The sequence below is a fragment of the Carettochelys insculpta genome, chromosome 1, assembly GCF_033958435.1.
Source record: "Carettochelys insculpta isolate YL-2023 chromosome 1, ASM3395843v1, whole genome shotgun sequence".
Taxonomy (NCBI): domain Eukaryota; kingdom Metazoa; phylum Chordata; order Testudines; family Carettochelyidae; genus Carettochelys; species Carettochelys insculpta.
The window spans coordinates 62676615-62694778 of NC_134137.1; the positions used below are offsets into that span (position 1 = coordinate 62676615).

Below are 18164 nucleotides of genomic sequence, written 5' to 3' on the forward strand. Positions count from 1 at the left end.
CCAACCCTGACTCTCTTCCTCCGTCCTAACTCCTGCCTGAGCCCACTTCCACATTCCAAACCCCTTGGCCCCAGCCTAGATCCCACTATGGCATCTAAAACACCTCCCCATCCACAACCACACCCTGGAGCCTGCACCCGCAGCTGGAGGCCTCATCCCCACCAATCCTGAGCCCCTCCCCACACACCAAATCCCTTGGCCCCAACCCCACCACAGACTATCCACATGCAGAGTGAATTTTCTTATGGGAACCAATATGGAGATAATCTACACATGGACATAAAAAAATTAGAGGGAACACTGGTCCCAGGACCCCATGGTAGATACTCTGAATAAGACTCAAGGTTGATATTATAGGAAAACAACATTTATTATCTGAAAACAAGTTTGGACACAAGACAATAAGTGACCCAAAGACTTGCCAGATCAAATCCCAGGTGTACATTATGTAAAATTGTGATCAAGAGATGTTAGTAAGTGTCCTGTATTCAGAACAACATTAAAACAAATTGCGGTTTTGTAATTATCATTGAAGTTGGTTGAGTAAAAGCAGCTCTGAATTAAATACACACACAGAGGCCCATCAATTCCCTCCCCCAGATGTAGTCAGGCACTACCACTCTTCTCTCCATCCACAAAACTAACTTCTCTATGCCCCATAACTGCTGTTATCCACTTCTTACACCTTTAAGAGAAGTAATGACTTCATGGCAGCCAAATGATAGAGATAAAGTACAATTTACATAGAACCACACAAATTTGGCCTAGATCAGCGGGTCTTCACCTGGGGTCTGCAAGTCCTGTCTGGGGCTAATCTACTCCTCCCACTCCATCTCAGTGCTTCATGCAAACCTTAGGACAGCTGTTTAGGAGCATCCAGAAGATGCTGGAGAGGCAAGCAGAAACCCATGAGACCCTTTCAGGGGTAGGGGCAGAAAGAAGAGCAGAGTGGGATTTTCTGGGAAAAGGGTGGAGCTGGAGCACGATCTGGGGCTCAGTAGATGGAGAGAGAGTTGATCAAAACCAGGGAAAATTAGAAGAAGCTAGCTTGGGAGACTGCAAAAAATGTCTAGTCAAAATGGGGATTCATGAGTTGCTAAAGTTTGAGAACTGCTGGCGTAGATGACCTCAAGACATCATCTAGTCCATGCCCCCTTATTCAAGCAGCCAAAGTGCACCGAGATCATTTCCAACAGATGTTTGTCTAACATTTTAAAGCTTACAAGGAGAGCGATTCCACTGCTTCCTTTGAAAGCCTATTCTAGTACTTAAGTAGCCTTAGTTTTGTCTTGACATCTAACCCTTGCTGCAGGTTAAGACTAGTCCTCCTACCTCCAATGAACATGGAGAACATTAACATCCTCTTTATAAACTTATCTGAAGACTTATCAGATCTCTCAAATCTTCATTTTTCAAGAAGAAAGATGCCCAGTTTTTAAAAAAGCGCTTTAAAGTACTATATTTTTGCCGTTTTGTTTTGTTGGAGTACGACTAATACGGCTATCGCTCTGTTACTCTTCAGAGGTCAGGTTTTCTAAACCTTTAATCATTTTTGTTGTTTTCCTTTAGATGATAATTTATTCACATCTTTAAAGAATTAGGCACTCAGAACTGGACACAGTAATTCAGATGAGGCCTCACCAGTACCAATTATGCAAGTGGAAATACCTACCATTGTGACACTATGCCCCATATTCTTTAGAACAATTGTGTTTTAATAAGATAATGGCATAACTAAGATTATTTTATCACGCAAGATAGGTCTTGTGAGAGCATTAGAACGGTTATGATTTACTGAATATGATTACCCTATTTGAATGCACATACCGCTTCTGTAACTGAAGTTGGGAATAGTGACTATTACAAGTATGGACACCTGGAGACTGCCCACCTAAGAGAATGCCATCAGTCTAGATCTAGGTCACTGTGAGGAAAAGCCATTGGAGAGAACAGTAGGGCTCAGAAAACAGTTATCACTCAGAGAAGTCTTTCTGGGGACACAGCAAACAGACTGAATTATGGTTGGAGGGTCATGTGATCAAGTCACCTGATACTAGACACCATGATAAAATTTGTACTTTGCTACGGGCCCAGAGCAGAAATTTCCCAGGAAGACAAAAGATTCTCACCAGGGCAGGGGACTGGACTCGATGACCTCTTCAAGGCCATTCCACCTACTCCATATATAAAACCTATTTAGGGCAGGGAAGTGACATCACTGTGGTTCTCTGCCACCCTCCCAAAGAGGCTTTGAAACACATGAAAACCAAGACTCAACTAGAAGTTTGTCTGCCCTATGAGTAAAGATACTTGAAATTTTAAGCTGCAGGCCCATGCTACTGTCTTAAGAATTTCTGTAATCTTCCTAAAACAACATTTAGGGTGAGAATTTGCTATTGGTACAAGTTTCTTTAGTACCTTATGGTTAGTTTGCATGTTTGCTTTACTTGCTCAGTAACCTGCCTTGATCTGTTTGCTATCCCTTACAGTTACTTTAAAAAAACACTCTTTTGTGATTAAACTTGGTCTCTCTAAAACCAGTGTGTGGAATACATAAACTGAGAACAAAAAGCTGTACACATCTTCCTCAACATTAAGGGGCAAATTTAAAGTGCTTACACTGCACAGTTCTCTGTATGCAAAACGATACAGCAATATAAAAAACATGGAGACCTGAGAGTTGGGCTGGAAATGTGAGGGAACACAGGCTATAACAGCAGAGAAAAAAAGTGGGGCTAGGCAGAACTGAGAGACAAAAATCAAATCAGTATCTTAGATACATATATACAAACGTAAGAAGTATGGTTAATAAGCTGGAGGAACTCTAAGTCCTAATAAACACAACAATGACAGTTATCACAGAGACTGGGTAGGACAATTTACATGATTGCAATATTGATGTAGAAGGGGTACCACTTACTCAGAAAGGATAGGTGGGGTAAACAGGGTGGAGGTGTTGCCTTATACATTAAAAACGTACACACCTGGCTTGAGGCAGAGATGGACATAGGAGATGGAAGAATTGAATATCTTTGGGTTAGGTTAAGAGGGGGTTAAAAATAGGATGATGTCATGTTAGGGGTCTACTACAGACCACCTACCCATGACTTAAAGATAAAATTTAAAAAAAAAGAACAAGCTAAATATTATGTAGGAAAGTTAGATGTCTGCAAGTCATCACGGTCTGATTAAATGCATCCTAGAATATTCAAGGATCTGACAGAAGAGGTATCTGAGCCTTTAAGTGTCATCTTTGAAAAGTCATGGAAGTCCAGGGAGATTCCAGAAGACGGGAAAGGGCAAATATATGGGAATAAGAGCAGTCCAGGAAATTACAAACCAATTAATTTAACTTCTGTGCCAGGAAAGATAATGGAGCAAGTAATTACAGAATTCATCTGCAAACATTTGGAAGAAAATAAAGTGACAGGTAGCAGCAATGGATATGTAAAGAACAAATCACATCAAATCAATCTGATAGCTTTCTTTAACAGGATAAGAAGTCTTGGGAACAGGGGAGAAGTGGTAGATGTGGCATACCTAGACTTTAGTAAGGCATTTGATATGGTCTCGCATGATCTTCTCATCAATAAACTGGGCAAATACAACTAAGATGGGGTTACTATAAGGTGGGTGCATAACTGGCTGGATAACTGTTCTCAGAGAGCAGTTAACATTTCACAATTATGCTGGAAGGGCATAATGAGTGGAGTCTGCAGAGGTCTGTTTTAGGACCAGTTCTATTCAATATCTTCATCAACAATTTAGATATTGGCATAGAGAGTACGCTTAGTAAGTTTGCAGGTGACACCAAGCTGGGAGTGGCTGCAACTGCTTGGAGGATAGGGTCATATTTCAAAATGATATGGACAAACAGGAGAAATGGTCTGAGGTAAACAGGATGAAGTCTAATACAGACAAAAGCAAAGTACTCCATTTAGGAAGAAGCAATCAGTTTCATGGGAAGTGGGTAGTGACTGTCTAATAAGGAGTACTGCAGAAAGGGATCTAGGGGTCATAGTGGATCAGAAGCTAAATACGAGTCAACAATGTGACACTGCCGCAAAAAAAGCAAACATGATTCTGCGATACATTAACAGGAGCGTTGTAAGCGAGACCCAAGAAGTCATTCTTCCACTCTAATCTGCACTGATCAGGCCTCAGTTGGAGTACTGTGTCCAGTTTTGGGCACCACATTGTAAGAGGGAAGTGGAAAAACTGGAGAAGGTCCAGAGAAGAGAAACAAGAATTAAAGGTCTAGAGAACATGAGCTATGAGGAAAGACAAAGAACTGGGCTTGTTTAGTTTAAAAAAAGAGAAGACTTAGAGGGGACATGATAGCAGTTTACAAGTGCCTAAAAGACTGTTACGAAGAGGAGGGAGAAAAATTATTGTTCTTGGCCTCTGAGGATAGGACAGGAAGTAACTGGCTTTAACTGTAGCAAGGGAGGTTTAGGTTGGACATTAGGAAAAGCTTCCTGTCAGGGAGTTTAAACATTAGAACAAATTGCTTACAGAGGTTGTGGCATCTCTACCACTTGAGCTAATTAAGAACAGTTAGACTTCTATCAAGGACGATCTAGACAGTACTTGGTCCTGCTGTCAGGGGAGGGAACTAGACTGAATGACCTCTCGAGGTTCCCTCCTGTTGTAGTGTTCTATGATTCTATAATTTTTGGGTTTATACTTCAGCAGGGATGTGCACTTGTGTGCTAGGCAGTTTCATAGCTGAGCGTTCACACGCAGAACTGATTCCAGCATCTGTGAGAAACTGTCTGTCGTGTCCCTTCCTGTATGCATGCTTAAAGGGGGCTTACGAGCCTGTCACAACAGAGCAACGTAACCCATAGGCTGGTGGGTCAACCCTGTCCCAAGTGGGTGAAGAGAAGGGAAACCCATGACACTTCGGTCTTACATGAACGACACTCCTGTTAACATACCCCAGAATATTATTAGCCTTTTCCACAGTTGCACCACACTGACTCGTATTCAGTCTGTGATCCACTATAAGTCTCAGATCCTTTTCTGCAGTATAACTGCCTAGCCAGTAATTCACATTTTGTATTTGTATGCTTGGTTTTCCATTCCTAAGCATAATACTTTGTTTTTGTCTTTGAGTTTCACCTTACTGAATTCATATCAGTTTTCCAATTTGTCAAGGTCATTTTGAATTTTAATCCTGTTCTTCAAGTGCTTGCAACTCCTCCCAGCTGGATGTTACTCTCAAATTTTATAAACACGCTCTTCATTTCAGTAGTGGGGATTAAAGGCAGCCATATAGGGAATTTGATCTCTTTGGATTCCAGAGGATCTGGACAATGAGAGGGAATGTTGGGCAGGAGTTGGTGATGGTGCTCTTACTCCAGTGCACACAGTCAGTAACTCTGGAAAAAACAGACAGGTCTTACATAACATGTTACCTTTTTTAAAAATTTGTATGGAAGCCTTAAACATTTTTTGCAATTTAGCACCCCTTACAACTTGTATAACAAAATTTTTGCAAACATATAGAGTTCTCACTTCTCTTTGTGATTACTTCTGGGAATCTATGTACACCTCAGATTCTGATTGATCTTATGAAATTGCTGCACCAATGAATGCCTCGGTCTATGTGGAGTCTGCATGTACTGACAGGGCTATTACAGGTCCTCCAGATCAGGGACAATGGACAGTCATTAAACTTTGATGGCTGATATTCAATGGGAACACTTTGGGACAAATGGGATGGCTGAAACCTAGGGAAAAAAACAAACTGATCAATTTTGTCTGCCCAGCTGGAGTTTAGTGAAGTGTAATTTCCCCACCAGCAACAAGAGAGACAAGGTAGAGACCAGTATCAGAGGGGTAGCCGAGTTAGTTTATAAGGTGCCATGGGACTTCCTGTTTTTGAAGATACAGACTAAGATATTTTGGAGCATAAGCTTTCATGGGCAAAGACTTGCTTTCTCAGATGCATGAGTGGGGGTTTCAGAGGAGGGTTTAAAGAGAGAGTCTCAGTCAAGGGGAGGGCCTGAGTTGACAAGGTCAGTTCAGTCACAGAGAATTTGCCCTTTACCAGCAGTTAAAGTGGAGCTGTGAATATCAAGGTAAAGACCAGGTACTGACGCGAGAGACTGGGGGGAACTCAAGAATCAAATACACAGGAAGCTTGGCAGGAAAGAAGAATCTGCTGAGGCAGATGGTTCTAGAAGAGACTCCAAGATTCATCAGAGCAGCAAGCCACGTGCAGAATGGTGGAATACTTGACGCCGTAGAGGAGTCTGACCTAAGCCAAAAGAACATTACAGAAGTGGGGAAGAAACTGGGACAGGGAAAGGTGTGTAGACGTTTATTGTTTTAGATCCATATACTTCACCTAATTCAAGCAATAAAGAATAATAAGTGTTCCAAACCAGAACATGTGTATCTTTTCTTTTCCTATCACAAGTCCGTGAAGAAGTGAACTCAAGTCCCGAGTGCTTACAAGACCGACAATCTGGGAAATGTGCTCCAGAAACCATGAAAAGAGAGAATGCTGCAACATACTCAAACTAAGGAAAGCTTAAGAACATACATATCTACCATGTTGAAATTACAGCTATCAAGCAACTACCTAAAAAAAAATCAAATTAAAATCAATTTAAAAAAAATCACAGTTAATCATAGTTCTTTTAACAGTGTGATTAGAATACCAGTTTAACTTTAAGAAATATCTTGGATTTTTTTTAGTTTTTAAAATATATATATTTTAAATAAAATTTAAATTATAAAAACACTATACAAAGTGTACAATGTTGACTTTGTATTTCTTACAAATATTTGCACTTTAAAAAAAAACAAAAAACCAGTATTTTTCAATTTACCTTAGACAAGTACTCTAGTGCACTCTCGAGCCTGCAAGTCCAACCTACAAGTGTACACTTGTTGTTCCATAACTTCACTCAAAATCAAAGCTAAGTCCACTCACTCCTACTTTTCTGGTTCAGCCAATCACTAAGACAAAGCAAGTTTGTTTACATTTACAGGAGATAATGTAAATGAGAAGTGGGCAGCCCTGTGACCTGAAAGCACGACCCAGGAATTCCCATTGTATTTTTGCAGTCAGTGTTCAAGGCATTTACATGCCAGTTATGCTAAACATTCATACGTCCCTTCATTCTTTGGCTACCAACCCAGAGGATGTGATTCCATGCTGATGACACAAAAAAATTAAAAAAAAAAATGGTGTTTGCCTAATTTGTGACTGCACTCCATGGTTTTATCAACATTCTGCTACATAGTGCATGTTAAGGCAGCTTCAGATGACCTAGCATATGTTGTTCAGTTTAAAAAACAAAATTTAATTGCAGATTTGACAATATATAAAGTTTGCAACAGTTTCACAGTTTTGCTTTTGGATTCAGTTACGTAAAAAACATGTCTACATTTGTAAACTGCACTTTCATGAGAGAGTGCATTACAATATTTCTATGGGGCGAGCTGAAATCTATTGTCCTTTATCATTTTTACAAATATGAATAATATAAATTGAGCACCGTACACTTTATATACCATACTGTACAGTAGTTCCTTGAGTTACGCAAGGTTTGTGTTCCAAGGCACTCTTGCATAACTCGAATTTCACGTAAGTCATGGGCTGAGGCTTTTTTCCCTGGCAGAACACACATTCTGCAGCTGGGGAAGCAGCAGAAGCACCTGGAGCTCCTTTTGAAAGGTACATCCTGGGGTTGGGGAGGACTACTGGGGAGGGTTAAGCCTGGTAGCATGTTGGGACCATAGGAGGGAGGTGGGGGGGGCGTTAAGCCTAGGGTGGGCTAGGGCTGTGGAGGGTTGGAGTTGAGTCAGGGCTGTGGGGACAGGGCAGAGAGGGGGTGAGCTGGAGCTGCACATGGGAGGTCTGAACCAGGGCAGAAGGAGGGGATTTGAATCAGAGCTGCATGGGGATGGCAAACCAGAGCTGCGCGCAAGGGATTGAGCCGGAGCGGAGGCAGGTGAACGGGGGCTGGGGGAGTTGAAACAGGGTCACTATGGTTGATCCAGAGGAGCGGGATTTTCAGTTGTGCATTAATGAGAGGTAAGCGCAACTCAAAATTGCACATTGCGGGATTACTGTACTTGAAATCAACATATTTGAAAATACAGAAGACAGCCAAACAATACAAATCATTTAAATTGTGTAAGTAAATCTATGATTAACCATGACATTAAAAAATTGTGATTGAGATTAATTTTTAAGTGCTTGACAAGCCTCGTTGAAAATCACAGCAGCCTGTTGAGTATCCAGCTAGGGGAGCTCTATGAGGACTGTTTGAGGCAATTTGAACACAAGTCATTAGCGATCTGGTCCAAACCTTCCTGTAGTTTCTATTTCATTGCTAAATAACAAAACATAATTCTCAGTTTAATATTTTCGCTGGAGTTCTGCTAGCTCTGAAGGAAAACATCTTTATGACCTCCATCTCTAGTTCCCTTTGTCACAAAAGGAACCAAATTCTTCTGTGCTTCCAGATTTGCGCTAACAGATTTGACATAAGTCAGAATAAATACCTTTGCATCCTTTTACAGCAGGGATGGCAAACCCATGGCCTGATCCAGTCCATGACTTGCTTTGATCCAGCTCATGAAGCTGGTGGATCAGTCCCTTCCTCCCCCAATAAAGGCGTAAGTGCTCCAGCCATGCAAGGAAGAAGGAGGCATCATGAGTGGAGCACAAGCACTGGCTCCCCCCCTGCAGGCCTCCCAGCTTGATCCAGGCAAGCTTAGACCAGATCTGGCCCTTGGGCCCCTGGCCACCCTTCTGATAGTTTTGGCTGAATTAAAAAAAATAATCAGGCAAATTCATCCCAAATTCAAAAAGCATTAGACTGAAAAACAATGCACTGAGAGAAACAGAGCATTTGCCAAAAATATCACTAAGTAGGATATTTTTCAGTTATGTAAAAACATATTACCAAAATTTCATTTGAAACAGTAAAGACCCTGAACTCTTTTGTTGTCAGACAACAGTCTGTGTACATGCTCTCATATTTATTGGGCTCAAAGAACCATGATCAGGGATTTATATCCTATGCCAGAACATCACACCAGACAATGAAGTTCATGACTTCAAAGATCAACCTGTGGGAGAACTTGAAACACTGAATCCAAGCCTCTTCTGGGAAGCAGAGACATCTTTCATCCACTGGAGGCAACAGAGAAGCAAGTCCCCTCCTCGGTACCTTCAGCATCTCCTTTTATCAACTCGGTTCTAGCAGAGTCTCTGATAAAATGACCAGATCAGATCCTTTAAGCCCTTCCTCAAGCTGAATTCTGTTTTTTTTTTTTCAGGAATCTAAATACCTTTAAAAAGCCCTTGGAGCTTAAGCAATGACCAATTAGATTACCTAATGCAGAGTTTCAGTGTAACAGGTAGCTAAGCAGGCAGTGTCCAAACACATACACACATGCTCAACACAAAGCTAAAGCAGCTTTTACCTTCAATTGGAAAACAAGACTGTATATGCATACAAATATAAATATACACATATACTGTATATGACCAAATCTTGCAAATATTTATGCAGCTAATTAATGTCATACAAACAGGTGACTTGGGAAGTCACTAGCTCCCATGGAAAAAAATAGTCATCATGTCTAGACCTTTGCAGGGCTGTGATGGTTGGTGATTAAGCATTTTTTAAGAAACTATATTAAACCTAAACAGATAATTTACTTAAAAAAAAGACAGAATACCCGCAAACTGTATAAATAAAAAGTCAGTATTTTTGAAACTTGTAAAAAGTTACCTTGTCAACTGAAACATTGTATGCCAAGAGATAGATAAACCTTTGCTGTGGACATCTAGTCAGAAACCACCCTGAAAAACAAGATTTAAAATTGAGTCACTGACTTGACCTTAAAATATTATCCAGAATTTTTTTGGGGAGGGGAGGTTAAGGTACAAAAAATTAGTTATCATTTATGTTTACTTTTTAGCTAGTTTCAACAATGAAAACACAGACAATTAAGTTTCACTTTTACGGCTAGTTGGTTTCACTTTCTGATTGCCAGGAAACAACATCATATTTTTGTTTGCATTCACCACCTTATACCCACTTTTCTTTTTTAACGCTTTTGGGCTTGGGACTTTAAAAAAAAAAAAGTGAAGTCTCGGGCCAGTACTGCCATTTATATGCCGTTTACTTCTCTCCAGCACCTGGCGTGTAAGCCTAGCTGGAAACTTCTCCCTGAATTCTAACTCCACCCGCCGCTCTTGCCCGCCGCAAAGCGAACGCTCCTGCGGCGCCGCCTGGGAGGACGCGCTGGGGTAGTTTCCAGGCGAGCGCAGCATCTTCGGGAGCGAGTTGGTACTGCGGTCTGCCCCCTCCCAGCCCCTGGACCGCCCGGCCCCTCACCTGCGCCCCGCTCCCTCCTCCACTGCCTACCTCTCACCGCCGCGGCCCCGACCTCCCGCCAGCGGCGCGCGGACACTCAGGCCGACGCAGCCCACCCTCTCCGAGCCGCACCGGAGCGGACAGCGGGGCTCAGTCCGCCGACCCGGGCAGGAGGGACGAGCCGGGCCGTGGGAAAGCGCTAAGCGGGCTGCCAGCGACTCCTGCTCGCCAGAGCCGCCGGGAGGACGTTGTCAGCCCCCGCCTCACGCCTCTTCGCGGGGGGGCGGAGCGGACCGACTCACCGCCGGGACTCAGGCAGCTGCCTCCGCAGCTAACGGTCCGGTGCCGGTCCCCGGCACTGTCAGCAGCCGCGGACAGGGAGCTCCCAATGGCGCAGCTGGCATAGGGGTGGGGCAGTACCGGCAGCTCCCTCCTCTTCTTCCCCCCCGCCCGGCAATTAGCCCCCGCCCACTCCGCTACCTGCGCCGCGCCCCGTCCCGGCCTGTCCCAGCTGCACATCGCCGCTTAAGCTGCTGCCAGCCTTGCTCAGGGGAGATGTTAGCTAAGGGGGATTTGGGGGGGGGGGGTCGGCTCTTAGCACTCACTGCGCCTGCGCCGCGGGAGGGTCTGTTTACCCACGGAAAAACAGGAGGTGGGCAAGGGGGCGGGGCTGAGGCTAGGCATAGAAAGCTCCGCCCCCTTGTCGCTGTCGGGTGCGCGGGGGCGGGGCTGAGGCGGCGCCCGCGGAGGCAGATGGGTGAGTGTCCGGGGGGCAAGGCTGTGTCCATTGGCTCAGCTGCTCTGCGGGGGGGAGGACTAAGGTGCGCCTTTTGCTGGTCTCTTCAGCATTCGTGGGAAAACACAGTGACCCGTGGGGCCAAAGACCTGGGGCATGGCAAAGTCTGGCTTTCCCACGCCACCTACTAGCTCACCTCTAGAGCATCAAGACAGGGCCAGGGCTCATTTTATTTTGAGCACGTTAATGAGTCTCTGTTGCACTCAAAAGCAAACAACAGACACATGCTTATTACAGGTACCAACACTAGAGTGTAGCACTGCTACCCTCCCTTCTTCCCAGCAACAGTATCTCACAGGTAATGCTCCCCTGGAAAGAAGTAAAAGTTAGCATCTCCAGTTATTCAGTAGCGTACATGAGGAAAGGCACTGCTATCCTTTTTTAATACACAGCACGTTTAAGTGATGGCCTGACTATGATTACCCCTTGATGTTTTTAATGTCAGCGTTATTATGGGTCAAACATTTCCTACTACAGTATCTGATCTAGAACAAGTATACAGTACAAAATTATACTGACATGCAGCGACCACAATAATTATGTCACTTTTGCATGTCCATCTTCAGTTGCTGATGCAAATCCTCACTACCAGTGCTATCTGTATTGATGCAAAGTGCAGTGCAATGTAGGTAGCTATCCCACTGTGTAATTTGCGACGAGCGAGTGTGTTTTGGGAACACGAGAATGGTCATACTGAGTTAGACCAATTGTCCATCCAGCCCAGTGTCCTGTTTTCTGACTAAAATCAAAGCCAGATGTTTCAGAGAGAATGAACAGAAGAGGTAATTATCAAATGAGCCACCCCTGTCACACATTCCCAGCATCTGCCAGAGACTAGGGACACTCTCACTGCCCATCCTGAATAACAGCCATTCATGGATCTATCCTGCATGAACTTAGTTCTTTTTTGAGACCTGTTAGTACCTCAGCCTTCACAACATCCTCTGGCAAAGACTTCCCCAGGTAAACTGTGTGTTGTGTGAAGAAATAGTTTGTTTTAAACCTGCTGCCTATTCATTTCATTTGGTGGACCCTAGTTCTTGTGTTATGAGAATGAGTAAATAAGAAAGAAATTTTTGCAATGTTTCATAAAGGCAAACAAGTCAAACAGGGCAGAACAGGAGTGGGGGGAGCCACATACAGTATCTTAGAAGTCTGCATGCTAATGGAAGAAGTATGGGGAATAAGCAGGATGAACTCAATTCTAGAACAAAAACATAAATATGACATAGTTGTCATCACAGAGATTTGCTGGGGATAATATGCGCACCTGGAATATTGGTGTGGTAAGGTACAGCTTGCTCAGGAAGGAGAGACGGGGAAAAAAAGGGAAAAGGTTTTGCCTTCTATTTTAAAAAATGTGTGCACTTTGACTGAGATTGAGGTGGAAATGGGATATAGGCTTCTTGAGAGTCTAGGCAAAAAGAGTTAAAAAAAAAAGTGTGATGTCATGATGGGATGCTACTATGGAGCTTCTAACCAGGAAGAAGAGGTGGATGAGACTTAAAAAACAATTAACAAAATCATCCAAAGTACACGACTTGGAGGTGCAGGGGGATTTCAACTACCCAGACATCTGTTGGGAAAATAACTCAGCAGGGCACAAATTATCCAACAAGGCCTTAGAATGTAATGGAGGCTTTTATTATTATTATTTCAGAAGGCAGAGAAAGCTACAAGGGGAGAGGTTATTCTAGATTTGATTTTGACGAATAAGAAGGAACTGGTTGAGAATTTGAAAATGGAAGGCAACTTGGGTGAAAGTGAGCATGAATGGTAGAGTTCATGATTCTAAGGAATGGCAGGAGGGAGAACAGCAAAATAAAGACAGTGAATTTTAAGAAGGCAGACTTTAGCAAACTGGTGTAATTGATAGGTAAGATTAAATGGGAAGGAAGTCTAAGAGGAAAAACAATTGAAGACAATTGGCAGCTTTTAAAAGATGTTATTAAGGGCACAAGCAGGCCTGCTGCCTGGATGGGAGCAAAAGGGGCAGCTGCCCTGGGACTCAGTGATTTAAAAGGTCCTGGGGTTTCTGTCCACCAATGCCATGACAGTGACAATGGAAGCAGAAGGAGTCTGGACCTTTTAAATGGCCACTTGAGCCCCACATGGTACGTCCAGGCAGCACTGAAGGGCTGGCTGGAAGATGCCAGGCCCTCAACCTGCCCCTTCTATTCAAGACTCTGTCCCTTTCAGGGCCCAGGAGCTGGCCTTCACCCTGCCCACGACCTAAGTTTGTTAGCTGCCCTGGGCACAAATGCAAAGTACTCCCTGCATAAGAAAGATAGAAGACCTCCCTGACTTACCCTGGAGATCTTGAACAATCTAAAACTCACAAGAGTCCTACAAAAAGTGGAAATAAGACTTTATAAATGCAATGAAAAAAACCTTTGAAGGGAAAATAAATCATTTCCATTTCATAAATACACACACAAACCGTGTCTCTCATGGATCAGTGTATCTGTGATTGTCTATACCCTCCCTCAGAATGCTTTGGTATGGTACTGCAGTGGCCCAAGAGACCATGTGGAATGGGGGACGAGGGGTGCAGGGAAATCCTGGAATGCAGAGGGTGCAGGGAAAATTATGTGATGCAGGGAAAGGAAGATCTGAGGATCAACAAGACACTTCAGTGTGTCTGCCACTTGAGAAACGCCAGCATCTCCTGCTGTACCTCTCTCTCCTTTTCCCTATGATTTTCTCCTCTTTGCTCTATGCTTGTCCATTCTATCCATAAGGGTGATCCTTCAAGCCATATATATGCTCAGTATCCAGAGGCTTGCAGGATTTCTTGGAACTTGTCATCCTGTATCACCTTCCTTCTTCTCTGTATCTGATTGAGCACTCCACTGGTCGAATTCAGGTCGAATTCCCAACTGCAAAACTAACAGAGCACAGAGACACTATAGTGAGTGTATTCGCAAGATAAATGGAGACTTGGCATATTAAGCTCACTCCCACTGATCCTCACAAGTGATATTTTCACCTCTCCTTTGGCATACATAGAGCATGGCAGCAGTCCTAGCCCTTGTGTTTGGCATGGGGAAAGAGGAGGTAAGATGGGACAATAAAGGGGAGGGGAATAGGTCACTTGCTTTTGTGTATGTGGCTAGAGCAACTGAACTAAATGATGGCATCATTTTCCACAGGCAATGGTGACTTTAGCTGTTGCTTCGCTCCTGAGAGTAAAAGCGACTGAAAGGCTACAGCTCCTGCATGCATCTGGCACAGGCTGAATCCATATGCTGGTAACCTGCATGCTGCAGTTGTGCCTGCTGAAATGATTGCTGAGTGGTGTGTGCAAGTATTGCACTGTGGCAGAAGATATAAGGCAGCCCCCCAGCCTACCGCAGACCCTTTCGGTAGAAGATTGCGGACTATCTCCAGGAAATTTTTCCTAAGCTCTCTTTGGAGAAGTCCTGGGATATCTCATTGCACATAAACAAACTGTTTTATGAGGCCCCCTCTGCCTAACTGTATAGGGCAATGGTATGAAGATAGCAACTGTACGTTTATGGACGATTTCAATACCTCTTCTAGCATGATTAAAAAAAGAGTAAATGAACAGATGTGCGCTTCACTATCAACAGAAACTGCATAACTATCAGTGCTTCCTTCCCCTGCATCAGACTCACCCACCTGGATTGTAGGGACTGGCTCAACTGCCTTGGAGTCAAAAACAGGTCCTGATTTGCTGTACCACTGGATCCGTTGGTCACATCTCTCCCATACTCCTCTTCCTTGTCCGACACCTCTTCCTCACTGTTCACCTTGGGGACCTGTGACTCTGGCTCACCCATGGTATCCAGATGGCACCAGGGAGGAGGTCTCCACCTAGGATGGCATGCAGCTCTGCACCACGGCAACTGTTAGCCTCCCTTGCCGGCTGCAGCTGCCTAGACTTCATATGGCACTGCAGTGAGTTTTTCTTGTAGCCTCTCTCCCCCATAAGATCTACTTATAGATATCAGCATTTCCACAGCTGAATTGGAGCTGTGTCTGTACAGCCTCATCTCCCAATAGACGCAAGAGATCCAGTATCACCCATGTACTCCAGGTAGGAGTGTATCTACAGCACGAAACCAGCATGATCCTAGGTGAAATCTCCATGCCAAACAAATAGGAAAAGGAATTTCGAAAAATTATGATCCTTAGAGGACATCTACCTGTGTAGCTGGCTGTTGGGCAGTGGGATCGAAACAGTGACCAGAGCAGTCATGGTGGAGGATTGTGTGGCACCTCCTGGAGGCCACTAATGTATTTCAGGGTCTACACTAACACTGCATCAACCTAACTAGATGAACCTAAGCACCACAACTCACACGGAGGGAGATTTATTAACACAGCATAGAGCGTGAGGTACGTTATTAGGAAAAACATTATAGTGTAGATACTTACAGAGTTAGCTTGAGGTAAGCTGCCTAACAATACCTATCTGAGCAATTTTAAAAATAATCCTTTACTTGCATTACCCAATAGTTCATATCTCACTTTGTAGTATGGATACAAAAGACAAGAGCATACCGAAACAGAATGTAATTGTCAATATTACGTGTAACTTTTTGAGTGTTCTCATTAGAGACCTCACCTAAAACTCAGGATTTAGCTGATGTTCTGCCTGCAGACAAAGCATCTCAGGCTGTGATCTGTCAGATCTCAAAACTAAACAAATTCAGGCCTAATCAATACTTGGATGAGAAACCTCCCCAGGTACTGCAGGAAGTGCTGCTGCTGATTCATTAGCTAGCATTCATCCCAGTGAGTCAGTACTGAACAAATGCTGTTTCATATTAATGACAATGTGCTGCTGGAAGAGCTGTCTTTGACGAGGCAAAAAAAAAATCACATTCATACCCATTAATTTTACTGAGCAATCCCAACAAGCATGGGGTTTAGATTTCATTTCCTTAGCCCACTAGGAGGCTTGGTCTTCCTAAATTCCCCATGAAATTTCAATGGACAATAGTTGTTTCCATAAACAGTACCCCATACAAATTAGGACAGTAGATTAAGAGCATTGTATATTCCTATAACAATATTATATATCCTTTACCTACTCTGTTATTCTGCATAATGTTCTGTGCTATTAAACAACTGCTGACTCCTCAACCCCACAAGCTGTGGGTAAAGTCAATCAGTTTGCATAGTGCTTTGGGATTATATGCAATTCTGTCCTCTTACAAGACAAACTACAATATAGACTCAGCTGAACAGTCACTCAAACTGACAACAAAACCTGAGAGACCAATGCAAAGGCCATTGGTCTGTTTTGTGTGCATACACTAATAGATTTATGTTTCCAGAAACAGGATTAGACAAAGCTGAGGTAAGGCTGAGATCATTTATCTGGCCAACCAGCCTATCCAGATCTCAGCAGGTGCCAGACGGTTGGCCAAGATTTCTTCCCTTCGTCCATTAGAGGACTTGCCAAAAGGGGCCCAAGAGGTAGAATCTCTCATATGTAATAGCCAAATAAGTCAGAGGGAGAAATCTATTTTTATTTTTCAGGACGCTCTCACAGAGCACCCAAAGTGTCCATGGTGAACAGTTGGGAACTGAATATTTTAGATGAGCCCAAAAAAAGGATAAGGACCTGAATCTATTGTATTAATAGGGCATGACTCATTGCTTTTCCCCATCTGATGCAGTCTTGAATGCTACAGAAAGCCTCCCTTCTGCAGTTCTTCTCCCTTTAGTAAACAAAAGAGTGCTTTCTCCAGGGAAGTCAGCAACCTTAGCTATGCAAAACATTATTTCACATGTATATTATGGCAGCCCAAGTCAGAATTGGGGCTCCCCCTGGGAAATACAGAATAATGGAACAAGTCTTTCCCTCCAGTTCTCTTAATCTTCCTGGGACAATCTCTAATTTGAAAGGTAAAATTAAAAAACAAACAAACAAACATATAACCCAGCATTGGGTCTGAGTGTTAGGGTTCTTATACTCAACAGAACAGCTGATAGTGGGAGCCCTGTCCCACTGCAGACATTACATAGCTAGGTATGATGCCTGCAGCACATGTGTGTATAGGCCAGGTCTACCCAAGCGAATAAGTTCAAATTAAGATACACGACTCCAGTAACATTACTTGTGTAGGTGGAGTCAACATACCTTGATTTGAATTTTAGCACCATCCCCACAGCAGAAGGTTGATGGGAGAAATACTCTCATCGGCTTCCTTTACTGCTTGTGACGGTGTTCCCTCTAGTTTTTTCCATTCATGGGCAGAAGAAAGTTTGTTATGTATACGGAGGCTTGTTTAGGTGTGCACCACTGATAGAAACACATGCTGCCCACTATGGCTGGCTGTGGGTGCTCTGCTAATCAGGTGGGTGGCATCTGAATTTCTCCTGGTCAGTGGCTAAGTGCTCAGCTTACAGGAAACACTGCTGGAGTTGACAGGAGTGCCTTCAATGTTTGATTTAATGCATTCCCTACTAGACACACTAACTCAAACCCCTGTGAGTCAACCTCCAAAATGCTGAGCTGCAGGTAAGTATAGAGTTGCCTGTAAGCAGGGAAAGAGGCCAGTCATGGTGTAGCAGTTCTACTGCTGTCACAAGAGGTTTGCTGCATCATCATTGTCAACCAGGGGCTCAGCACCTCTTGGTGCCTGATGCCTCTCTCACTCTTTCCTTCCATCTTTTCGTGTCCAGTGCGGAGTGGCTTAGTTTCTGTGGACCAGCTCCACACCAATCTACTACATCATCTACCCATTCTCTATGGAGTCTGCCACTCCTATTTGAACCATCCATTATGCCGAATGCCAGGGTATTGATTTTTTGTTCGTCATTCATTCTGCACATATGCCTGAATAGCTGTAACTTGCATTGTATAAACTTCTGTAGTAGGATCTCTTTTGGCTGTATCTTCCTATATAATTCCTCATTGGTGAGGCTTTGCTGCACATGTAAAGAATTGAATCTCAGTAGCTTTGAAACATATTTGTATGGAAATACTATATATACAATAGTAACTCATTTCCTCTATTATTTCCCTCTGGGAAGTTTAA

The 18164-nt window shown here is 43.4% G+C and overlaps 1 protein-coding gene across 3 annotated transcripts in view; it reads right to left on the minus strand.

Moving 5' to 3' along the window:
- FNDC3A (fibronectin type III domain containing 3A) overlaps nucleotides 1–10926 on the minus strand; it is a 224663-nt gene extending 213737 nt beyond the window's left edge. The window contains exons 1-2 of one of the 3 annotated variants that reach the window (XM_074987823.1): nucleotides 10833–10926; nucleotides 9765–9835 (exon numbers count right to left, since the gene is read on the minus strand). The gene's annotated coding sequence lies outside the window, so the exon portion shown is untranslated. Of the gene's footprint in view, nucleotides 1–9764; nucleotides 9836–10403; nucleotides 10775–10832 lie in introns of those variants that run through there. The other 2 variants (XM_074987830.1, XM_074987839.1) reach the window with 2 other exon arrangements.
- Nucleotides 10927–18164: the final 7238 nt, after the last annotated feature.